We start from the raw sequence: 27,098 nt of genomic DNA, 5'->3' as shown, positions 1-27,098 counted from the left end.
GCCTTTTGCTCTTCCTATTCATTCATTATAAACGTCTCACCACCTCTCCTGTTCCTACATCACCACTAACTACTCTTCCATCCACTTCCATCAATTTGGCAATAGTTAGTGCTTCAATCTCACTTGCAGTGCATTGCAGAAGAGAGGCATCAAAGAGCCCAGCTGCACATATAATAAGGAGAACAGCAAAGGTTAGCTTGGCAAAAGCCACAATGATTCTTGGTGATGGATGCCATCAATCTCACTTAATAAAACACTACCTCAAGTGGGAAAAATCTGACCGTTGTTTTTCTTGTAACAGTGCCTCATCAGGATAAACTAATAATTGCCATGTGACAACTTCTATTCAGTGTACCAACCAAAAGATTTTGCTGCAGACCAGTGACACTGAAACTAATATGTAAATTTTCACAACACAATAATTTCACAATGTAGCTTGTACTTGTTCTATGCACAGTACTAATCTTTTTCTTATAACCAGTTCTGGCTTCCGTGTGTATCCGTCGAAGTATGGTTGGTGATCATTTTAAGAATCTGACCACATGACACCATGATAACATTATTGGTGACTTTGGGCCGGAAACAGCATAGTCAGCAGCACTTAAAAATGTAAACCAAATGCAATCATTTTTGGGCTTACTAAATTACGATGGAAAGTTTGTCCCAAATCCCGTAACTCATTCTCAAGCCATTGTACAATTTATTGTGCCGAAGAATTTGGAATGAGAAAATCCATGTGGAGGCCAAAGAGGTTTTATTAAAGTCCGGAGTCCTGACCATTTTTAAGGCTACCATTGCAACTAGTATATGACGCATCATTGTATGGAGTGTGGGCAGTTGTTTCTCACATTACCCATTGGTGAAGAGAAGCCAATAACTTTTGCATCACAATTGTTATATATAGCAGAAATGAATGATGTACAGATAGAGAAAGAAGCTCTTGGAATCATTTTTGGCATAGATGATTCTACCCTATTAACAGATCACAGACCATTGTCCATGTATTTCGGCCTCATAAAGGAATACCTTACCTAGCAGTGAGGCCTGTGCAAAGGGTGGATATTGTTGCTATCAACTTACTCTGATATGATTAAGTATCAGCAATCCAACTTATATGGGAGTGCTTCTGGGCTCCCTGAATTTCCTTTGTAAAATGTTAAAAATCACACAACACCAGGTTATAGTCCAACAAGTTTAATTGGAAGCACTAACCTGTCTGACTATAACCTGATGTTGTGCGATTTTTAACTTTGTACACCCCAGTCCAACATCAGCATCTCCAAATCATGACTTTGCAAAATGAGTTGCTTACAAACATTCCTTAAGCAGACATTTTCTAGTTCAGGTAGAAAGCACTCAGGTAATGACATGGCAAGTTGCGAAGAACACTAGAAATAACCCACTACTATCGAAGTGATGGACATGGCATGTGTGGTAAGATCACAGAAACAATCCCATAACTGAAGCCATATGTCACACGAAAGTAAGAACTATCTGTACAAGCAGGATGTCTCCTCCTGGGAATAGGGGTCAACATTCCCCCAAAGCGAAGGAGATGTGTGATAAATCAATGACGCAAAGGTCAATGCGACATTGTCAGCATGAAGGAGATAGCCAGAAGCTACCTGAAATTGAGGAGAAGGTGGAAATATGTGTAGCTTGTGCACGAGTTCCCAACCTACCTCCATTAATGCCATTACACCACTGGGATTGCTTAGAAAGGCCATGGCAAAGAATCCGTTTCAACCACACCAGACCTTTTGCACAGCAATTGTTTTTGAAAGTGGATGACTCACTTACCAAATGGCCTGAAGTTGCCTTCATGAAGATGCCATCTTCAGAGAAAACAATTGAAAGTCTGATGGATTAATTTGCGAGCTTTGGTTATCTGGAACACAAGAGTTTATGGATTATCTACAGCAGAACAGAATTCAACATTTCTGATCAGTTCCATATCAACTAGTCATGAATAGTTTGGCAGAAAGGTTCGTTCAGACAATTAAACATTCCTAAAAGGTACCTAGAGGACAAGGATCACTATCCAAAACTTATCCAATTTTCATTACCATACTAGAATACAACCCATTCACCAACTCAAAGTTTTCCAGCATTATTCATGGTAAAGCAAGTATCAATTGATTTGCTGAAACCACTCGAGACAAAAGTCACTGTTGACAAGAAACACCAGAATCAGGTTTTCCTGTGAAAGCACGGGCCAAATGCTATATGTTCTGAAAAGGTCAAGAAGTTGATAGAGTTAATAGCCAAGGTCTTTTTCCAAGGGTCGGGGAAGGTTTAAGGTGAAAAGGGAAAGATTTAAAATGGTCCTAAGGGACAACTTTTTCACGCAGAGGGTGGTGTGTGTATGGAACAAACTGCCAGTGAAAGTGTTGGAACCGAGTACAATTACAACACTTAAAAGCCAACTGGATGGTCACATGAAGAGGAGGGTTTTAGAGTGATATGGGCCAAGTACAGTCAAATGGGACTGGTTTGGTCTGGGAAACCTGTCAACATGGACAAGCTGTTTCCATGCTGTAAAACTCTATGACCCTAAATGTTGGCAAGGAATTACAATAGTGGCTAGAAGTGGATAACAACCATCATTCGGGCGCAAACTGGATCCATCTCCTACACCATAGAGATGAGAGACGATGCAGCAGAGAAAAGACATGCAGATAAACTGTTTGTGACCAGAGTGAATATGCCAAAGAAAACATTCATTGATGATCCGTAGATAACTGTGCCAAATAGGGACTTGGATATACCGAAGAGCAAAACAGTAACTGAAGCATCTGAGGGATACTTCCCTCAGTGGATAATACCACAACATGGTGAGAACTTCTGAACATTCGGTAGTCTCAGGAAAAGGCAAGGGCAGGTGATGTTCCTAGCACACTGAAAATATCAAAGGTTAAAGCCAATGAGAACAGTAAACAGTCACCTCAGGTGTGCAACAGCCACACAGGAATTGATGTCTTCTGGAATATCATGCATACTGACTGTGGTATATATGAATATAAATATTGTGAATGTTTTCATTGCAGGGACCTCTGTTGTTAACGGGGAGGAATATTATGCTTTCGTGTTTGTATGGTGGACTATAACTTAAAGAGTCTGCTCACATAAAAGCATCGGTTATTTTGGACAGGAAACCGCTTAGTCTAATCAGAGCTGCCTACAGAGTTAACAGCCCCTAATAAAGCTCCTGTTGTTAAACCCTCTGGCTTTCTGATCTTTCCTGGGACTATTTAGGTTGGAATAGTTGACCAAGACTTCTGTAAATATATGAAACAATTGGACCATCCTAATCTTAAAGTTACATTGGTGGTAACAGCAGATCCTACGACTTTACACAACATAATAACTTGGAACTGACTGCAATAAAATTGGTTAATAGATAACATACTCAGAGATGTTGAATATTCTTGGTGATACACTATTCTTCTTAATAAAATTTAACTTTCAGAAAATAATTACTACTAGTTTAATGCACAAATGTTATTCTGGCAAAATGAGTTGGGAAGAACTCTTAAAACCTTGGAGATTCGCCAAATAAATTATTGATTAGATCATTTTGTCATGCAAGTGGAGATTCTTTTCTTTACCTGGAACACTTAGCAAGAGCAATCTATCTTTAGATCAAGTGCCTGATTTGCAATCGAAATAACTCCACAAAGGCTGGCATCCCATCACCAAATCACATGTGCATAGTACAAGATAGCAGCTTGGTAAAGTTTGGCTCTACTGATAATAGGCATGCAACCTGAATGTCTTCCACTCTCACCAGGAACCTTTGGGTAAAAACAGGGCTAAGGATACAGAATCTTTTTCAGACATAAAATATATATTTCCTTTAGTCTCTTGAACTATGAAGCTGGTTTCTCAATCAAATTCCTCAAGGTCCAAATTTTCCAACTGTTTGACATGGGGAGGAGATAATGGAGTAGAGGTAATATCACTGAACAGAGGCCATGGTTATCATATAACGACATGCATTTAAATCCACTGTGGCAGCTGGGAAATTTAAGTTCAATGAATAAATCTGGTATACAAAGCGAGTCTCAGCTAGATGGTCATAACAACTATTCATTAAGGAAATCTACTATTTGTAGCTGGTCTGCCCTACAGACCCATTGTGATGCGGTTAATTCTTAACTGCACTCTGAAATGGTGTATTAAGCATTTAGTTCAGGGTAATTAGGAATGAGCAACAAATGCCGAACTTTTCAGTGATGATCAAATGCCATCAAAGAATAAAAAGAAAATGTGTACCAGCTGGGTACCTTATAACTGAAGCAGCATTTAGACAGTCTGTTTTGGTTGGAAGAGTATATAAACCTATTTTCATTTCTATTTGGCAGGATGTATTATTGATATGTGTTGAGAGCATTAGCTGCATTGACTTAATTGTGGTGAATAGGAAACATTACATTCAACCTAAACATATCAAATTTTAGATTTGGATTAAAATTTCCATAAACTTAGTTGCCATACACTGGCAAACATTAATCTATGTGTATTCTTGTGCAAAGTGTTTCATGAGCAAAAACCTCTGCCATTGTGATCTTCGCAGAAAGTAAATTTTCACCTGAGTCTGAACACACAATTTTGGTCTTGTTCATTGAAGCCATACTATCAATTGCAATATTTCTTGATTGCTAGAAATATATACAGCATTCAGGATATTTCACCAAGTGTTTTACAGCAACATACTAATGTCAACGAAATGTATTCCACAAGAAGTGAGAGCCATGAACTGTAACTGGCAGCCATATTGGAATAATGTCTCCAGTCTTTACACAAGCAAACATGTTCTTTGCCTACCATGATTAAGACGGAGCACAAAAAAAGATTTAAAGGTTACTTTAAAAGGCAGGCTAATAAATAAACAAAAATGCTCAAACTATATACACTAGCAAAAAAAGTTAACATCTTCCAGGGAACAGACTGTCTGAATTAAATATAAACATAACATGTCACCCATTTGTCTGCCTGAGAAATACATTATCATTTCTTCATTTTTGTTGAGTCAAAGTCTTCGTGCTTTGTCTCTCATAGTACTGTGGAAGTACCAACACAACATGGACAATAAGGCAATCACCATCACCACTACCACCTTCTCACTGGCAATTGAGGCTGGACAATATATAGATGCTCGTATAATCAAAATAAGCAACCCTCCCACCCGAATACACAATATAGCCTTGCTGTCAAGCTAACTCTTCCATTAATTCAACCACATTACTCTGGGTATGGAGTCACATGTAGGCCAGACCAGGTACAGGACAGCAGTTTCTTTCCCTTGAGGGTATTTGTGAACCATGTGGGCAATTGATATGGTTAGTATATTAGACTCTTAATTCCAAATTAAATTACTGAATTTAAATACCAAAATCTGCTATGGTGAGATTTGAAAATTACCTGGTGCCTGGATTAATAGTCAAATAATGATACCACCAACCATTACTTTTTTTTTAAGGGTTTCTGCTTCTTTCATCCTTACAGGTAGGGAGTTTGAAATTCCCACTACCCTTTGGGTGAAAACATTTTTCCTCACATCCCCTCCAGACCTCCTGCCCCTTACCTTAGATCTCTGCCCGTTGATCCCTTCATCGGGGAAGCGTTTGTTCCTGTCTACTCTAGCTGTGCGCCTCAAAATTTTAAACATCTTAGTATGTCCCTTTTAATCTCCTTTGCTCCAAGAAAAACTATTCCAGTCTGTTCAATCTCTCCTCATGACTGAAACTTTTCAGCCCAAGCAACATCTTGGTAAATCTCCTTGCACCTTCTCCAGTGTTATCACATCCCTGCCATAATGTGGATTCCAGAACTGCACACAATACTTTAGCTGTGGCCTAACCAGACATTTTCTTTTTCGTTTTTCAATTATTGTTTTGTTTTAGGGGAGGTGGGGTAATTATTCTTGATGTTTCTAATATATCATCTACATTTCAGTCCAGAAGATCATTAGATATAAGAGCAGCATTAGGCCATTCAGCCCATCAAATCTCTGCCATTCAATCATAGCTGATATGTTTCTCCCTATAACCATTGATCCCCTTGCTAATCAAGAACTTAACTAGCTCTGTCTTAAAGACACTCAATGACTTGTCCTCCTGACTTTCTGTCAGTGTGATGGGGATGATGTTTTCATTTAGCTTCTTCCTTGTTCACACACTTCTTTTTCAGGGTCAAAGACACCACTCCCGTTTGGAAAGGTGAATATCTCAGTCCGTGCCTATCTGGTTTATGAATGGGTAATTATAACCTGAGTAACGCATTGAGAAACTGCCAAGATTGGGTGCACTGACTAAAGAGTCACTGAACTCAAACGTTTACTCTGTTTTTCTCTTCACAAATGCTGCCAAACCTGTCGAGTTTCTCCAGCACTTTCTGTCTCCAATATTCACAATTTTTGCTTTATATTATTTGTGTGCAAAGCTGTTTTTACATCCCAATTTTCCATTGAAGTCAAAGGTCAGTGATATTGGCCAAATCATAACATTGCGATTCCTTGCCTGTTTTTCTAAAAAGAGCCCCCATCAAATCACAATGGTTGATCCCCGGAAATAATGTAAAGAGCTTTTTTTTTTCAGTGATTTAAATTGAATTCTTTTTGGTTCATTCGTCTTTTCAAGGTCCAGTTTAAACAAGCTTAGTTGTGTTGAGAACATAATTTATGAATTGTAATTATTTAATTATTTGACATATCAAGTGTATAAAGCCATTTAGTTCATGCCATGCATGCTGTCTGCTAATTGTGTTTTATTTGTTTCATGTTATTTGCTTTTATAAACACGCAAAGCTTGTTTAGTGAGCAATATTTATATGGATGTCAACTTTTTTTAGATTCAGAAGTGTGTTGCCATTTAGAATGAACAAAATCTTAGATGCAATGTTCATAATAATTCAGTTGGACCTGCACATAACTTGACTGAATGCTTGGTTTTTGATTTACAGAATGCATACATAGGATTCCATGACACTGAGTTTTCGAGTTTAAACTTTGCCGTAGAATTGGCATCCAAAAGAAATTGTCTTTGTTGCAAATGTCTTTTTATTGTTGTACATATAGATCAGTGGTATAGATGCAGTGTGTAATATTTAATATGGGCTGCAGAAAGAGAAGGGAAATATTATTATGAGCTGAGAAATTTTCTTGAACAGATGGTAGGTTGAAGAGGTGAGTTAATCCCAGATGTGAGAGAAAATTTGATATAATTATTTCAATTTATTTTTTTTTTCTCTCTGTTACTCTGGCAGTTTTGTTAGAAATTAACTTCCTCCCCATGCCCCTGAATAAAAATGTTTAAAACTTGACTTTTCTTTCCAGTTGAGTGGTAGCTGCAGTCATCAATGGTACACACCAATCAAGTGACTTTTTCAGTGTATCTCTTTCAGCTTTTCCTCTCATGCTTAACCATTTGCAGTTCACCCATTTGGGAGGTTGCCCGAGAACTAATGATCCTTCCCAAAGAACTACAAGTGCTTTATAATAAAAGGCAACTCATGGGCGCAACAGAGCTTGGCACAGCAGGAGTTGGATGCAGCATAAATGGGCAAGGTTCCTGCATGTTACACCTCATGGTCAGTATGTCAGGATGCCTTGAGAGACATGCACATGACCTTGTCACTGTATTATTGTATGTGACCTCAGGTTTGAAAGGTCTCATGTTCTATTTTTCCTCGAATCACATGAAGAACGACACTGGTAGAAGCATATTCCCGTGTGGTAAATTTAGTAGCTCCATAATTTACCCATGCACTTATGTGCCCAGTGAATATGTTTGTACGTCATAGTTAATTCTCATAAATGTTCATTCCATTTTTCAATATCAATGCCCTGTTCTTATGTCATAGGAGATAACATAAGCATTGCCATGTCAGTAAAACACCCTGATAGAGGCAAATTTACACAAGTCATCAGAGTACTGGTGCATTTGAAACAAAAAAAGAGAAGCAGTTCAGATTTAACAGTGAAATGAAATTAATGCCAGCTTGTTACCTGAAGAAACATCTGACCTCAGTAGGCTTTGAGTACTTTCAACATTTACAGTACTAAAATCGATACAGTTGGATATACATGCTGTGTAGTTATTTGATTGAATTATTCATAGCCTGGGTGTAAATTTTGTTTTCTGTAACCTGATCCAGTTAATGATGCACACAACATGAAGAAAAACAAATTGTTTAACAGGGTAAGTGCCGCAGTAATGAGCATACATAGAACCAGTGCTCCCATAGTTCCAGTGTCAAGCCATACTAAAAAGGAAATCCAATTGGAGGTAAGGTAACACCTGTAGATTCTCCAGCCCAAGTTTCTTTTGAAGCAAATCACACACCAGGAATAAGCCATCACTGGCACTGGCAAGATTGCAGAATCAGGGCTGAATGGAACTGAATTACTCTGGCTCCTATTTTGGAAATGTGTGTCTGCATTTGTCTGGGTTTGGCCTAGACAGTTATATTTTTCCATGGTTTACTGTGACATTACTGTGACCTTTCCTGATGAAGGGCTTATGCCAGAATGTCGATTCTCCTGCTCCTTGGATGCTGCCTGTCCTGATGTGTCTTTCTGGCACCACACTCTTGACTGTGACATTTCAAATATAAGTCTTGGATGGAAGAGAGGTGCATTTTATCAATTCTGTGTCTGAAAAAATTATAAACTCACTTGATGCAAGTGGACTTACGATTATGAAGTATTTAGCTGACAGAGGAAATTGTTCCCTTTGTATCTGATTTTTACAATACCCTGACATCTGTTTTGTTATGGTTTGGTGACACAGATAATTTGAGTTTTCAATAAACTACTACTTAGACCAAATATCAGAAACTCAAACATGTATGAAAATGATTTTAAGTTTTACCTACTGTCCAGTTTTGGTCTTGGCAAAAAATGGCAAATAAAGTAAGCAAAAGACTTTACATAGCATATGTTATAATATAGGAAACATGACAGCCATTTTGTACGTAACAAATTTCCAAAGACAGCATTTTTTTTTCTTTATTCAAGGGATGTGGGCATTGCTGGCTAGGATAACATTGATTTCCCAGCACTTATTACTTTATAGAAGTTGGCCTTGAGCTGTATATTTTAACTGGTGCATTCTATATTGTGTAGGTACCACCCACAATGGTGTTAAAGAGTGATTTCTAAGATTTTGATCCCGTAGCAATGAAGGAACAGTGATATATCTCCACGTCAGGGTGGTGAGTGGCTTGGAGGGAAAATTGTAGATTGTTCAGTCCTTATATGTCTGTGATCCTTGTCCTTTTGGTTGGTAACAGTGTTGGTTTGGAAGTTGCAGTCTAAGAAACCTTGGTGAATTTCTACAGTGTATCTTCAGGATGTTTCGGTGATGAAGGGACAGAATGTTTGTGGATGCAGTGTGAATCAAGTGGGGCTGATTTGTCCTGAATGGTATCAAGCCTCTTGAGTTTCATTGGAGCTGCACCCATGCAGCTAAGCGGGCAGTATTCCAACACACTCCTAACTTGTCTGCCCTTGTAGCCATTGTATTTATATGGCTAGTTCAGTTCAGTTTCTGGTTAATATTAATCTCCAGAATGTTGACAATGGGGGATCCAGTGCTGTTGGTGCCACTGAATTTGTTGGTGCAAAGCTCCCTGAAAAGTCTGCTGGTTAGAAATGCAAGTTTCTCCATAATCCAATAATTTCGGCACTACTACCAAAAGGAAGGAGAGAGGATTTATTCTAAATATTGTAAAAACTGCATTTGCTGAAATTATTACAACTTGCTAGATTTGAAGTTAATAAATACACAATAAGCTCTGGGATGTTGAATTTAACTTCAATTGACTTAAGTCAATTACTATCATAGACTGATTAGAGAGAGCTGGATTAAAAGAACTTCCAGTTAGAAGACGACTCTGGGTGTGAGCGATTTTTCATAAGTTTTACAGAATGTGTTCAATTTATCCCAATAACTATGAAGGAGAAATACTCAGTAAGGCAGTGTGCTCAGTTGGTTCATTACAGAACACCAAATAGTGACATTTATATGGCTGGTGTTTATCATTTGTTCTATTCTATTGACTAAATCTTTCTTCTGTCATCTTCTGGCTGCTAAAAGTTACTGCTTATTAACTGTTACTCACTGTTACCCTTGTGTTATCCCTAAACTTTGATTAGCTAGCCCAACACAGGTTCAGCACACTGTTTATCTCAATCGAATCAGTTTCTGACCTTTTTTTTAAGCATGATGTTTATGATACTGATTTCACTTCCTGCTATCTCCTGACAGATTCCCTAAGTTTTTTTTTAATCATGATTCATTCATGGGAAGTAGACATCGCTGGCTGTGCTAGCAGTATTGCCTATTCCTGTCTGCTCTGAAGGTGATGGTGAGCACCCTTCTTTTAGCGCTGCAGTCCATTTGGTGGAGGTAGACCCAAGGTAGTTCCAGGATGTTGACCTAAGATGTCAATCACTTTAAAAGTGCAGTTACTATTTCCTTTGTTCTCCAACGAAAACAAGAGAACACATATATTGCAATAATTCTGATTAGACCATTCCAGATTTCTGGGAATCAAACCTTGTCATTGTGCCGCATCTGTATAGCCTGGCTTTTCTTATGAGAAATCATTAAATAGTTAATAAAAGGCAAATAATGTAACGTAACAAGCTACCATGACAAGACACCTATTAAATACAACCAGTCACAAGAACCACAGGCAAAACTATTTTGGGAACTTAATTCAAACATAATTTGTAGATCTGTTATATGCTTCAAAGTAAAGTGACTGTATATCATTTTCAGTCAATTAAAGTTTAAAAAGAACTCAGCCAATTTTGGGCATAGCTGTCTCCTTATATCTAAAGCAATTTTACGTCAATATGCCTTTGAAGGGATTGCAAAGTATCAAATCACTTCCCAAAACCTAGCTTATTTTCAGTGTTTGCTTTGACAAAAATGGTCTCACGTCTGATACTAATCAGGCCATAAAAGCCAGCATTGTGTCTTCTACATTATTTTTCTGTGTAGCCTGAAGCCATATGGTCGATCCACTTGACAGCTGAAATGCAGGTACAGTTAAACACCAGCACGGTGTGATACTCAGGTCCCACTGACCACAATTAGATTGTTATTCTGCAGAATATTGCAAGAATTATACAGAATATTGTAAGAATACTTCACTTGCTTGATCACTGCACAAAACAAAACTATAACTAATTGTTGAAAAGTGACCTCAATCTGACAATCAGAAAAGAGAGTTTATTCTGAACATCATAAAAATCACTCATATTGACAAGTACAAGCAGAGACTGCTATTCCCCAAGAAACACGGACAGCAGGTCCAAATGATAGCTAACTTGAAGATAACTGACTCACTGCAATGCCAAATATCTCTTTAGAAATATACCACTTACAAAAGGCCATGCTTTAAATGCTGTGTCAAGGAAAGGGGATGGCTGGGTGACCTACCTGCGTACCTTGATGGCTGTAACCAGCAGGATCTAAATAATGATGAGGGCATGTTACAGACCAAACTTTAGAGGCCTGCTGCCAGATCTCCTTCACTGAGGCTAACCTGATGGTGATCCTACCTTCATGACCACTGGACCTTAGGTCAGTCTCATCCACCTTGTCTCCCAAAATGAGTCCTTGCATTGTAAGATAAACAATCCCTCAGTCAGTGAGGAGACCTAATGACCACCCTTGCCCAGTTTGGCCAGCCTACCAAAGCAGTTTTGCTGTGGTGTGAGCTTTGGTGTATGCTAATAACTTCCTGGAGCGAGAGGTGACAGCTGGATGTGGGATATATAGGATAAACCACTTCAATGAATGGGGCAACCCAGCCTGTGAGTGATGCTACACCTCTGTCATGCACCTGAATGTACCAGCCTGTGCCAGAAAAGATAGATCTTCATCCCAAGAGTTCAGTCCATGACCAGAACCTGTCAGCAGTAGATTATTTCAATTATCTTGACAGCATACTCTCTCTCTCTCTCTCTCGCTGTCTCTGTTGGCAGTGTGTCACATGCAAGAATTACCAAAGCAAGTGTAGCATTTGGCAGACTTAGAACATCACTCTGGGAATGCAAAGGAGTATGTCAACCAACCAAATTTTAAATCTCTAAGGCAACAGTCCACTCCCTTCTCCTGTATGCATGTGAAACTAAGCTGCATACCAGTGTCATGCCAAGAAGCTGACTCACTTTCACTTGAGCTGCCTTCTGAAGCTTCAGAAGATTAGATTGCAGGACAACCTAGTGGATACTTTAAAGTGACATGGAAAGAAGATAAGGGTGATGTGAGAAAAATACTTTTTCATGCAGCAAGTTGCCCAGGTATGGAATGTATTGCCTGGAATTATGATGAAGGCAGGCTCATTTAAGGCAATCAATATGATATTGGATTTTTTGGGGGATAGTAATGGTGCGCAGGGCTATGGAGAAAAGGCAAGAGGTTGGCATTAGATGGTAATGCCAGACTAAGCCAGCTTGGGCTCAGTAGGCCGAATGGTAGCCTTCCTGCACTGTAATAGTTCCATGATTCTGTGACACAGAACTGGTCATCTCAGCTGGTTTGCTGACATCTATACCATATTGAGACAGTCATAATCAATTGAAGCTGGTCATATAATCTGAATGTCTGACACTCAGTCAACAAAGCAAATCTGTTAAAGCAAGCTTGTAAAAGCAGTGCACTCACAAAGCAGCCTAAGGCTGAGAGTCTTGGAAGAGCGTCACCCCGAATTGCTGTAGCACTATTAGAACTGGAAAGGAAAGACAAGGAGAAAAAGTCCCAAAACAGCAATTCATCCAGAATTCAATCATCTGTAGTACCCAGTCCAGAACTTGCAGCAAAACCTTCTATTTCCAGGTCAGCCTTAGTACCTACAGGAACTCTATAAAACAACCTGGATGATGAACAAGGAACAGTTTTGCCTCAACAAATGAACTAAGTCTTTTTTTAAAATTACCATGCAGCGTAAAGTTGACAAAATCAGTGACAGCATTGGTGTCAGATGCAGTCTGAAAGAAACTTGTACCATCTCCTAGGGATTATACGTGATTGACCTGAGTGAGAAGAACAGTCATCCTCATGAAACATCATGATCACATCACCAACTATTGGATGTCTTGTGCTGTGTCAATACTTTGTCTGTACTACAAATTTATACAGGAATAGACAAATTGGGAGCTGAAAGACAACATTCGACCCTTCCACTCTGTACTGTCACTCGGTAACATTGGGGTTCATCCACTAGTGTTCCAGTACCATATTCCCACCTATAACCAGTAATTCCTTTGCCTGATAGGAGTCTATTTCTGTTTTGAATATATTGAATGACCCCATTTCCATGCAGAGATTCCAAAGTCAGGGAGGTGACTGGCCTTGACATCAAGTCTGTTTTTGATTTGAGTGGGGCTTCAAGAAGCCCTAGCAAAACTAGAGTCAATAGGAATCAGCAGGAAATTTATCGACAGGTTGGAGTCATTCCTGGAACAAAGAAAGATGATTGTGGTCAGTCATCTCAGCTCCAGGACGTCTCTGTAGGGGTTCCTCAGAGTAGTGTCCTAGGCCCAACCAGCCTCGTCTCTGATGAAGAGTCATCTAGATTGAAAATGTTAGGTTGCTGTCTCTCCATGGATGCTGGTGACGCACTGTGATTTCCAGCACTTGTTGGTTTCTGTTCAAATTCCAGAATCTGCAGTAATTTGCTCCTACATCCTCATGGACCTTTTGTCCATCATAACATCAGAAATGGTGATGTTCACCAATGATTGCACACTGTTCAGCACCATTCATGACTCCTCAGATACTGAAGTGTCCAAACGTAGCAAGACCTGGACTCTGTCCAGGCTTGGGCTGACAAGTGACAATCACCTCAGGTAATGCCAGGCAATTACCATCTTTGACGAGGGAAACAAATCATCACCCCTTGACAGTCAGTGACATTACCATTGCTGAAATCTCCACCATCAAAATCCTGGGGGTTACTATTTGCCAGAAATTGAACTGGACTCATCACATAATAACAGTGGCTACAAGAACAGGTCAGCGGCTAGGAAACCTTCAGTGAGTAATTCATCTCCTGACTCCCCAAAGTCAGTCCACCATCTATAATGCACAAATCAGCAGGTCTAGCAGCATCTGTGGAGAGGTAAAAAAAAAGAGTGAATATTTTGAGTCCAGTGACCCTTTGTTAGAGCTGAAAGTCCAGTGTGATGAAGGATCACTGGATTTAAAATATTAACCCAATTTTTCTTTCCACAGATGCTTCCAGACCTGCTGAGTTTCTCCAGTGCTTTTCTGTTTTTATTTTAGATTTTTAACACCCACTATTGATTGTTTTATTTTAGTGTGTTGGAATATTCCTTCCTTGTCTGGATGGGTGCAGCTTCAACACCACTCAGAAGCTTGACACCCATCCTCAAGCATCCATTTCCTCCACCACTGATGTACAGTAGCAGCAGTGTGTGTCATCAAAAAGACTGACTGCAGAAATTCACCAATGCTCCTTAAGTTGTACTTTCCATGCCCATGGCCACTAGCAACTAGCAGAACCAAGGCAGCAGCTGCATGGTTACAACATCAAGTGCTAGTTCCTGTCCAAGCCATTCACCATTCTGCCTTGAAAATATGTTGCCATTCCTTCATTATCATTGGGTCAAAAACGTTGCGAATGTGCCCATAGTTCAAAAAGGCAGCTGACCACCACATTCCTGAAGCAGGTCTTATACCTGAAATGTCCACTCTCCTGTTCCTCAGATGATGCCTGACCTGCTGTGCTTTTCCAGCACTACACTTTTCGACTCCGATCTCCAGCATCTGCAGTCCTCACTTTCTCCTACCACCACCTTCTCAAGGACAGGTAAAAAATGCCAATTAAGTCATCATCTCATGAATGAATAATTTTTAAAAACCCTGCTTTCTAGCACTGTTTTAATTTTACTTTTCACTTCTTCGCTCCTCTGATTCCTGTGCTACTTCAGAAAATGTGACGTATGTGGTTTTTAAAAGCTACAAAGTTATCAATGAAAGAATTTTGAAGTTAAAACTATTGCTGCTATTCCTTACATGTCAAAAAAAACTCTTGGTCTAATAAACATCAGCATGTGTCGACATTGAATTCCTAGATATAACAGAATTTTGTGGCCTATCTGTTGTACAAAAATAAGGAAATTGTATCCATTTGATTTAACACTGAAAAATGCATTTCATTTTAAAGAATATCTTATTTTCATAAACATCTGAAGTTGTGGTTAAACTCCCATTATTTTGTATTTACTTGTAACTTAATTGAATATTTTTGTTGCCATACCATCTTATTTAGACTGAATTTTTCATACAATGTGTCTTTGCCTGTTTAAAATGAATGTCGTTACAGCTAGCCTTGCTCACTTCCTTTTAAGTGATCTGTACAATCCAACATTAGTCAGACAGAAACCAAAAGGCGGAGGGCATTGATGTGGTGGTAGAGTATTCTGCTGGAGTTTAATTATTTTAGAGTATTTCCATAAAGAGTAATGGGCCCAAAGCACTTTTATTAAATATCCTAATGTAAATATAACAAAATGGCATACTGTATGTCAACTTCATTCATTTAAATGATGATTGCTTAATTGCATAACCTGCTTATTTGCATAAAGATGTACATTATTAAGCAAGAAGTATGGTAATTAGTGAATTTTCAAATTTTAAAGTATATTTTTTATCTGCAGCTGTCATCACAGTTGCCTCATGTTGTGCTATACTGGTGGCAGCTGTTATAAGATAGCCTTGTATGGACAGCTTGCTGTTTCCATACCTTAATGTGGAGGAACGTCTTTAAGCTCAGCTTTGATTTACTGTATTAGATGATTGCGATAAGCTTGATGTAACTTAGCATTTTTTCCCTAGATTTTGCAGTAACAAACAAACAGTTCCCACGAATATTTGGTAATATTTACAGATCCTTCCTCTGTCGTTTATTTCCTCATTAAGTTTTCTCTTGGCCATCTGTCAATTTCTTGATACTTTCACGAATATCAGATGGATGCAGATTCTGATCAAGAGGAGAGGGAGAGGTGAGGACCCTGAATCAGACAGTCAGCATCATTGAGAGGAGTGGGAGAAATTTAAGGAGCAGATAGATCAGTGGCAGAGCTTTATGGAGCAGTAGTGACAAAGTTAAAAGGAGCGGCAAGGTCCCAGAAGCAGATTGCTAGAAAGCAGATTTGTGCAGGACTTGTAACCTGCAGCAGAGAGGTTTAAAGGAGCAGAGAGAGCAGTGAGGTCCCATATGCAGACAGAGGATCAATGGAGCTGCTTCAATAAAATCAAGAGTGTGATATCAAGGAGATTAAGTCAGTATTAGTGGGTTTTTTTTATTGTGTTTTGGAACTATATATTAATTCGTGTTAAGACTGTTAAGTACAGTTTAAATAACCTACATCGATAATTAATATTTCAGAACTTTGAATTGAAATTGTGTCATTTGATAGAGCAAGGGTTTTGGAGTGTTTGTGTGACATGAACAAGATGAAGACTTTTCTGGTCTATATTTATGTAACAGCAAGGGTAAAATAAAAGCAAGGATCCACATTCTGTTTAGTCACAGTATGTCTGAGCTCAGGGCTGTGATTTGCACATCCTGCTCCACGTAGGAAATCCTAGTCTGGATGACCATGTGTGCAGGATATACCACCTGTTCAACCAACTCAAGCTCTGCATTTTTGAGCTTGAGTGGCAACTGGGGGCACTACAGTGCATTCATAAAGCTGAGAGGGTCATAGACAGCATATTTCAGGATGTGGTCATTAGGGGATCGGTTTGCTCAGCTGGCAGGATGGCTGGTTTTTGATGCAGAGTGATGCTAATGGCATGGGCTCAATTCTCCTTCTCAACCTCTCTTCTCATTTGAGGCATGATAACCCACAGGTTAAACCACCACCAGTTGTCTGCGTCTAATGAAAAAGAAACCCCAATAGTTTGGTGGGACCGTGATGAATTTAGCTCATTACATCTGCATTGGCTGTCCGAGTGTGCACTTCACTTTGTGCCGACTCTTGCTAATCTTAGATTTTCCACCTTACAATTTATAAATAAATAAACCATCCTTTAACAGCACAAACACATTCACTAAAACAATTCAGAGAAAATCCATAGCCGACAATTGAATTGATTTGCAGCCTGAAACTTCCTAATCAGATGATTATTTGATTAGCCACTAATTGCAGAATGAAAGGAGGGCCAGGGGATAGTACTGAATAGAATTTAATTTAAATAGCTCTTATTTTTGACTTGAGCACGTGCTTGATCTTAAGCAGAAGGTTTTACATTGCAAAGCATGATTTCATGGCATTTTGCTATCACTTGCCACTACCGTCATAAAGATCCTGGATAGTTTATCAAATGTCAGTCTTCTAAGGTTGAACCTATAGGAGTGAATTTCACTCAGCGTTTTCCCTCATTTTCTGGAACTTCAGCAGAATAGCTGCAGGAACTCAGGAAAAAATGTGCAGAATGAGATAACTCATTCAGACAGTCATACATGTTTCATCGTTCTAATCTTTACTGAGTTCTTTGAGCTGAATCTTTTGCCTAAGTGTGAGTTTTATTGAGTTGTTTTGGAAAGTTTCTTGCCACAAGACCTAATGTGAATTTTACGCCGTATCTATCTAAACTTGCCTCACGATCTATCTCTCCACCCTATGGCATCCCTCACACCTGATTCTACTTCCACCTCTCCACATACTCACCCCAGAACAACCTGTCACTTAGCAGATATGCGCCAAGGGACCAGCGACCCTGAAACACTCACCATCTTTCAAGGCTGCTGACTCTTCGGCAAGCATTGACAATCTGGCAACATCCCTCATTGAGAGTGTAGTGCTGGGAAAGCACAGCAGGTTAAGGAGCACCCAAGGAGCAGGAGAATTGAAGTTTTGGGCATAAGCCCTTCATCAGGAATGGGGCTCACTCCTATTTGAAGGGCTTCTGCCCGAAACGTCGATTCTCCTGCCTCTCAGATGCTGCCCGACCTGCTGTGCTTTTCCAGCACCATAATCCTGACTCTGATTTCCAGCATCTGCAGTCCTCACTTTCTACATTATCCCTCATTGGCACAGTAATGGCACAGCAGACGCAAAGCCACACTGCTCATGGCTCATGGCATCATTCCCTCACATGTACAACCAACATTCTCATCCGAGCAACAGTTTAACCGCCAGGTCTCACTCTTTACCTGACCTTTGCTGCATCATTTCTAAACACCTTCTCTATGTCACCATTACTCTGTGCCCAGTGCCCACTGGAGATCTTGTTATTATCCAGTAGGGAACCATCACAGACAGGCAAGCAATCAGACAATTCCAAACATGAACTTTTATTCTCAGCAAAAGTGAACAGTAACAGAATGGATAGGGGCCGCGGTTCACCAGCCAACTGTTGGTGTTGTGGCTAATGAATGTTTGATAGTCAATGATGATCTTCTGTACACTGCTATATTCTCCTGGAACTGGGCGTCATATAGGTCCTGACTGGCTTGTAGTGCACAATGTATCCCAGCTTCATCATGCACAAGGTGAGCTTTCTCTTACTCTTCAAGATGAGGATGGATTTGCTGGGCTGTGTGTGGGCTCTTGCCCGGAGCTCCTCACAGTGATTGGAGACAGTAGTGGCAGCAGGGACGTCCTCCTGGTGTTCTGGGGCTGGCAGCAACAGCAAGCCAGCAAGGTGACATCTTGGAGGAGGGTGACTGGAGCGGGACTTGTAGCGGGATAGCTGTGGCAGCCTGGTCTGGCAGTGGAGCCAGGGACTCCTGGTTGCAGAGTGTGTGTGGGTTCAGCACAGGACCTGGCCTCTGTGAGGTGGGCCCAGTGGTAAAGACATGGTGCCCAAAAAAGAGCAACTCCTATGTTGGTGGGTCTGGTGCATATTACACCTTAATAATGCCCACCCTGTTCCTGTATGCTGACCCACTTCTTTTGGCATTAACTCCCCCCCATTGCAGCTAGGGTCCCTGCACCCTACTCAATGATCAATGGACAAAACCTTCGGATTCACCCTGAACCTCTGACAAATTTTAATGGTATGGATGCTGTGATCATGTAAGTCAGAACCAAGTGAGAGAGCAAGGGAGCGGCCCTGAGATGCTGTCTGCTCCAATGTGAGCTGGGTGCCTTCTCCCTGAGTGCAAACTGTCCCTGCTGCAATCTTTCAATGCTAATTGCTGGTGCTCTCTGCAATGTAAGTCTGACAGGTTACCAGTTTGGCAGGGGGGACAGAAAGCTTCAATTCATTTAAAAAAGAATCTAGATCTGCACCAGATCAGGAGCTGGAAGGTGACTTCCTTTTGTCTGACAGACACAGTGGTGATTGGTCGAATGGCCTTTTTCTGTGCCACAACTTTCCTCTGGTTCTAATGACTGAAGAGTTAATATGAAAAGGAAAATTTGAGTATAAGAAAAAGCTAGCTGGAAATATATTAACAGATGCTAACGGTTTCTGAAACGTTAAGAAATGAAAGAATTGAGAAAGTCAGCATTGGTCCTTTACAAAGTGAGTCTGGCGAAGAATTGTTGAAAAGTACAAAAAATAACAGATGAGTAGTCATTTTGCTTTGGTCTTCACTATACTGGATACAAATAACATCTTAGAAATAGGTGTACATGAGGGAAAGGAAAAGAGGGAGGAACTTAGGAAAATTACAATCACAAGGGAAGTGGTATTGAGTAACTTGTTGGAGCAATGAGTTGAAAAGTGTCTGATTACTGATGGACTTTAACATTGTGTCTTAAAATAAATGGTAATTTCAAGAGTTGAAACATTAGTTTTAATTTTTCAAAAGTACCTAGATTCAGGGAAGGCTCCATTAAATTGGAAGATTGCAAATGTATCTTCTTCATCCAAAAGGGACGGAGACAAAACGTAAGAAACTACTGACCAATTCACTTAATATCAGCCATAGTGAAAATATTCAAAGCTATAATGAAAGAAGTCATAGTGGCTTCCTTCAAAAATGTAATGATTTGGAGGTGCTGGTGTTGGACTGGGGTGGACAAAGTTAAAAATCATACAACACCAGGTTATAGTCCAACAGGTTTATTGGGAAGTACTAGCTTTCGAGGCATTGCCTCTTCATCAGGTGGTTGTGAAACAGGACCAGAAGACACAGAATTTATAGCAACCTGTAACCCTTTTGCTGTAAATTCTGTGTCTTCTGACCCTGCTCCACAACCACCTGATGAAGAGGCAATGCCTCGAAAGCTAGTACTTCCAAATAAACCTGTTGGACTATAACCTGGCATTGTGTGCTTTTTTAACTCAACATGTAAGGTCTCCAGGCAGAGGATCTGAATGGTTTCTGAAAGGGAAGTCATGTTTTAACTATTTATTGGAATTCTTGGAGAAGTAATATGTGGTTGATAAAGGGGAACCTAAGGATGTATGGTACTTTGGTTTCTAAAAGGTATTTGATAAGATACCACATTGAAGGAATTAAAATTGTGGAATTAAAATCTCATGGTAAAAAGGAGAACATATGGTATTGATAAACGATTATCTAGCTAATAGAAAACACAGCAGTATTAATGTGTCATTTACTGCTTGCCATGCCATGCTACAGAGATCTATGCTAGGACTTCAACCTTTTACTATACATATCTAAATGACTTGGATGAAGGCAGATATTTTCTAATCACATGTTCAAAGATGTTATTATCTGCTTCCAGGTCAGATGAGATTTGAAACACGGTTTCCTAGTCGGGACACTGTCACTGCCCCACATAGTTGTTAAATTGGCTGAGCACAAAATTAGTGTTATGATCCTGGATGACTCCCTGGATCCTGGATGCAACTGGACATGTCAGATTCCAGAATGAAATCTAATTAGTAAATGTTGTTTTCATATTTTAATTTAACATGGGAGTCTTTCACTGAAACATGAACAAAGTTACAGATTTGGTTTTAACAATAGAACTGAAGTTTATTGCACAAAAGAAATAAAATAAAATGAATAAAACAAGCTAAATGATCTAATTATAGGCATAAAGATCTTCAACCACACAAGAAAGCAAAACCCCATTTACTTCCCAGTGCCATCAGTTGGTCAATATCCAGATATTTTTCTTCTCTATTCAATCTGTTTTTTGACTTAACCTTTTGTTCTCAGTTCCTGTTCTACACAATGTGAAACATTTTCCCTTGAGTGTGTACATTACTGAGATATTCGACTTTCTCAGCTTTGAAAAACCAGTGCAGACTTCGAACTAAACACTCCTGATCTGCATGCTTCTCTTTCACTAAGGGAACTGATTCCCTGAATTGCTCTAAATCACCCCCTTTTCCTAGGAATGACTGTACCCGCATCTATCTTCAGCCAGGTCTCCTTCAAACTGAACCTCAACTTTTCAACCTTTTTTTTAAAAGAACCTCCCCAGTCTAGATTCTATCAAAGTCTGAGAGTTAATACTTCCTGTAAACCTCCACAATATAAACACGTTTCTGTTAACACTCCAGAGGTCATTGCAGTCACTTGATCATCGACTCATGATTTTTTTTTCTTAGTTCTGGACAGACTGAACAAGTCAATTTTTCAATCCATAGAATCCCTACCGTGTGGAAGCAGGTCATTCAGCCCAACAAGTCCACACTGACCCTGCAAAGAAAGTCCCATCCAGGTCCATGCCTCATCCCTATAACCCTGCAATTTTTCCCATGGCTAATGCACATAGCCTCTGCGTCCTCTGGACACTATGGGCAGTTTACCTCGCCAAAAAATGTCATGAGTATAATTGTGAAACTTCAAAAATATTTAAATACTTTAAATCCAACCCCTTTCACCACACCTCCTAAAAAAGACTGAAAATGTATCTTTAAGCGGCATTTTAGTTCCCACTAAAATTCTTTCAATCCTGTTTCTGTCACATTAACAGTAATAGTATATTGACTTTAAGGACGCAATGAGTTCAGAAGTCCATTTCAGTCACAACATTGTTTCTTCCTTGTCTGCTCTTGATAAAGTGTTCACTGTAACATTTTATTTCCCAGGCGCAGAAATGATATTTAAGTTGGACAGCTGGAGGATTAAGCTCCACTGAAACAACAGGAAGTTCTTGTGCTGAACTTTCTCAAAATAAAAGGATTTTGATCTCTTCTATTTTGTTTGTGATTCATATTTCAGCATGCTGTAGCCCAAACCCAGGACTCAGTATTTCTTAATCACCTGTCAGACATTTATGTTGACTATAGTCACTTACTTCAAAAAATGTTTTACATTGATGAAGTTTATTTGTTGATCTAAGAGCTGATATTTCTCTGGCTGTATCAGTCAATAAAACATTTATTATCGCTTTAGCAAGTCAATTTTGGTGACAAATCATACATGTCCATGGGGTGTAGCGTTACTGGCTAGGCCAGTATTTATTGCTCACTCCCAATTACCGTTTAAATATTGTGGCTGTGAAAGCTGGTCTGATTCTGGGAAATTTGGCATGTCCAAAATGACTCTTACCAATTTTTATAGATGCAGCACAGAAAACATCCTACCCAAATGCATCACAGCGTAGTATGGTAACTGTTCTGCCCAAGACTGCAAGGAATTACAGAGAGTTGTGAATGCAGCCCACTCTATCACGAAAACCAGCCTTCTTTCCATTGATTGCATCTACACTTCTCACTGCCTCCAGAAAGCAGCCAATATAATCTAGGATCTCTCCCACCCCAGTTATATTTTCTTCCACCCTCTTCCATGATATAAAGGTTTGAAAAATGGGCCAACAGATTCACGAGCTGCTTCTTCCCCATTGTTATCAGCTTACGAATGGACCTCTCATATATCGGAGTTGATCTTTTTGTGCGCCTCTCTGTAGCAGTAACACTGTCATTTGCATTCTGTTCTAGAACCCTGACGTAATTATGTAAGGTATGTTTTTTTTGGATAGCACGCACGCAAAACAATCTTGGTATATGTGGCAATAATAAGTTAAATCAAATCAAATTAAATATTACACCCCTGGACTCCCAAAGCCAATCCATTATCTAAGAGGCAGAAGTCAAGGGTTTGGTGGAATGCTCCCCACTTAGCTGAATAAGTGCAGCTCCAACAACATGCAACTAAGTCAATGCCATTCAAATTGAAACAATCCACTTAATTAGCACCACAACAATCATTTTAAACTTTCAGTCAATTTACCATCGATGCATGGTAGCAGTGTGTACCATGTTCAGAATAAAGTGTAACAACTCACCAAGGCTCCTCTTTGAAAGGAGTTTGTAAACCTGCAAGCTCTACCAGCTAGGAAAACAAGGGCAACACATCTATGGGGACATGACCTTTGTTCTTGCCAGGCCATAGTTCTGGAACACCCTCTGTATAAATTCTGTGGGTGTACCTACACTACGTGAGTTGCAGTGGTTCAAGAAGGTAGATCAACACTTCTTTCTGAAAGACAATGGTACCCTTGTCAGTGGTGCACAACTTTCATTAAAGAATAAAACAAAACCCTCCCACACACGTTTTTGATGATACAGTTTTGTTTTCCCCTGTAGACCTTCCAGTTATGAAAAGTCAATAGGTGTACATGTGCATTCTGAATATGTAACAGGTTGCTTTTGAGTTAGGAACCATATGCTCAGGCCCAACTTCAGTGACGACCTGATTGATATCAGACCTATATGTTAAACCAGTTAGAGATCCACCAGTTCAAGACAAAAACTCTTCCAAATGGCTCTGATATCAAAATCTGCTTTTCAACTCCATTTGCTCTCCAAAATATCTAAAATGTATATTACAATGAAATTGGTGCATTGCCCTTTGGGGATTTGCTTCATAAATGGATGTTTCAATATTTCATATTCTGGGCTTTTATCATTCAGAAATCCAGTATAGTAGGGTTTTACAATGAACCTTTAGCAGTGAATGCAAATTCAAACCAAGATGTGGATATGACGTCAACTATCATTCGATGCTGAGGCTTAATTTTTGCACATACATTTAACAATTTACTGGGGTTTTCTGGCACTCAGACTGGTTCTAAACAGTTGTATTTAGTCCCACAAGATAAGTGGACTCACAATACCACAGTTAAGTTTCAACCAATCTATGAGAAATTAGCAGAGATTTTGAAGTCGTGATAACAGTGAATCCATGTTCACTATAATTATGATAAAATAAAACAAAGAACTGTGGATGCTGAAGATCTGAAACAAAAACAGAAATTGTTCCTGAAATTCAGCAGGTCTGGCAACATCTGTGGGAAGAAAATAGTTAACATTTTGAGTCCAGTGACTTCTCAAAACATGAACTCTACTTTCTTACCACAGATGTTGTCACACTTGCAAAGTTTTGCCAGAAAAATTTCTGTTTTTATTTCACTATCATTACTCCTGGGAAACTGCAGGCACTCTTTTGAAACCACGGATTTAACAGTTAATGGCAGAAATGCAGGTGTTCTTATTGGTGGTATTTAGCTTTTACAGTGGGTGCACTGTTCAGGTATCTGAGTCTGCGATCAGTTAGAAATCAATGAATTGATGAATACCTGTTATTTTACATTTTACTTTAGTTGTTAAAAATGTTTGGAACAGTTACATCTTATTGAATGTGATGTCTCTGAGTTTTTGTGGCAGACTAAGTTCATACTTACTACAAAAAAGTTTTACTGTTCCTGAAATACTACTGTTATTTTTTCTCCATGATAAAAAGTGTGAACGTATATTAATGTTTTTAAGTATTAGTTTCTGAGATTCTGGTTTTGACCTTATTACCATGTTCATGTCTCAATCATTAATTTCACTCCCTGTACAATCTTTGATTTAAAGTGAATGCATTTAACTTTATGGTTCATTGTCTGAGAATATTTCAGTGTAATCAGCTGCTTATCCTCCTTGATGAAATCATTGTTTCTGGTTGGCTGGAGATCCCCTTAACTTAACACAACATTCAAACTGACATTAGGGAAGGGGAAATTTATACTTTCTGGTAGCATTCTTTGAGGTCAGTGTCAAATACAACTGATTTGTCACTGACCATAAATCCAAGCCATCAAGTGGAGAGGTGCAGAATGGTGAACAAATGCCTTTCAAGCATTTCTGACCATTTCTTAATTGCAAATAGAGCTGCCTGTATTCTAGAGCAGCAAATTCAAAATGCTATTGGGTCGATGGAAAAGATACTTTAAAGGCACAAGCACTGACCTTGGTATGATCCCTAATTTCTGGATATTTCTGTAAGCTTTTTGGATCTTTTGGAACATGCATTGTCCTCATTTTTTGCTGCTACTTGCCATTGATTTTTTTTTGCCAAGGCTCTTTTCTTACTGACAGTTTCTTACTGACAAATAGCTCATGGTACAAATTCCTTGGGACACTCCTATGATGCTCCCAAATTTGGAAAAGAATGAGAGGTTTCTAAAAGAAAAGCAAATCCAATTATTCTTAAATACTCAACAGCCTGTTCTTTTTGTTCATTGCATGAAGTGTTCACGATCATAGATCATGAGACCATAAGATATAGGAGCAAAATTAGGCTATTCGGCCCATCACATCTGCTCTGCCATTCAGATGGATAGTGGGACAGGTCAAGAGAGCAGTGCCAAGATGGAGGGTTGGATCTGGAATGGGTTGGGGAGAGGTGAGATTAGGAAACTAGTGAAGTTACCAATGAGTAACTTTATGCTTCCCATCTTCAACTCATCCAAAACTCTAGTGCCCATTCCCTATCTGTCTTGAATATAGAATTCTCATTCATTCCCACTCCATCCTCTACCCTTATATCCATCTCCATTATTGTAACAACTATCATTTCATATTATAACATTCTCTCAGTTCCTCCGAGACTTGCCTCTTTTCCAACTTCTCTCCTTTCTTCATAGCAATGGTGGTTGTGCCTTCAGTCATTTGGCTCCCATGCTTCTGAATTCCTCACTAAAGTCTTGCAGTTTTTGTGTGCTTTCTTAAATTGAAATAACTTTGATTAATCTTGGGTAATTTTATTCACTCATGGGATGTGGGTGTTGCTGGCTGAGCTAGTATTTAGTGCTGATCCCTTGTTGCCCTTGAGAAGGTGGTGATAAAATGCCTTCTTCAACCACTGCAGTCCACATGTTGTTGACCCACAATGCTGTTGGGGAGTGAATTCTAGGATTTTGATCCAAAGATAGTGTTTTCCCAGTATCTGTTAAGGAAATGTCTTGGAGGTGATCTCTCTATGAAAGGCTGTGTAAAAATACAAGTTGCAGTTGCATTGTACCGAATTCTCCTCCTTGTAAAATCTCAGTTGTCAGTTCTAAATTAAGAATGCTATACAAATTCACTTTGTTGATTTTATGATCTGGATTGTGAATTTTATTTGGCATTTAGATATAAAATTGATTACTTATTGGAGTCGCTTACACTGCTGCAATTCTGAATTGACCTGTGAATGTTTTGCAGGTTTTAATTAGGGAGCCTTGAATGTAATGGTGTGCTTGGAGACACACAATGCAAATTAAATGAGGTCTCATGTTCCTTTTACATTAAGTATAATTTGTAAATGTTTAAGAGTGAACATTGTAACCTTCATAATTATTGTTGATTTAACAAAAAAAACATGCTTTTACACTTTAATATTGCATTAGTTTGCAACTTAGCATGCTAATGAATATGGAAAATAGGGCAGCTCGTGTTTTAGAGGAGCAATGAGAAGGGTGGAAAACCAATGGCAGAATTCTCTTAATTTCAGCAAAGCATTTTATCAAGTAAGCTTCATGATGCTGGTTAACCATAGCTTGGAGCAACTTTTCTCAGGAATATGCCACTGTTCCTATAAGACCATAAGACATAGGAGCGGAAGTAAGGCCATTTGGCCCATCGAGTCCACTCCGCCATTCAATCATGGCTGATGGGCATTTCAACTCCACTTACCCGCATTCTCCCTGTAGCCCTTAATTCCTTGTGACATCAAGAATTTATCAATCTCTGCCTTGAAGACATTTAGCGTCCCAGCCTCCACTGCACTCTGCGGCAATGAATTCCACAGGCCCGCCACTCTCTGGCTGAAGAAATGTCCATGCATTTCTGTTCTGAATTTACCCCCTCTAATTCTAAGGCTGTGTCCACGGGTCCTAGTCTCCTCGCCTAACGGAAACAATTTCCTAG

The 27,098-nt window shown here is 39.3% G+C and overlaps 1 long non-coding RNA gene across 1 annotated transcript in view; it reads right to left on the bottom strand.

Annotated features, from left to right (window-relative positions):
- Nucleotides 1-1,812: 1,812 nt before the first annotated feature.
- Nucleotides 1,813-27,098, bottom strand: part of LOC140454875 (uncharacterized) — a 64,315-nt gene continuing 39,029 nt past the window's right edge. Inside the window, exon 3 of the long non-coding RNA XR_011952745.1 lies at nt 1,813-1,888. This is a non-coding gene — a long non-coding RNA (uncharacterized lncRNA). The remainder of the gene's footprint in view (nt 1,889-27,098) is intronic.

Source organism: Chiloscyllium punctatum, chromosome 3, assembly GCF_047496795.1.
Source record: "Chiloscyllium punctatum isolate Juve2018m chromosome 3, sChiPun1.3, whole genome shotgun sequence".
In the NCBI taxonomy this organism is placed as follows: Eukaryota; Metazoa; Chordata; class Chondrichthyes; order Orectolobiformes; family Hemiscylliidae; genus Chiloscyllium; species Chiloscyllium punctatum.
This window is presented reverse-complemented; position numbering and strand designations above follow the sequence as displayed.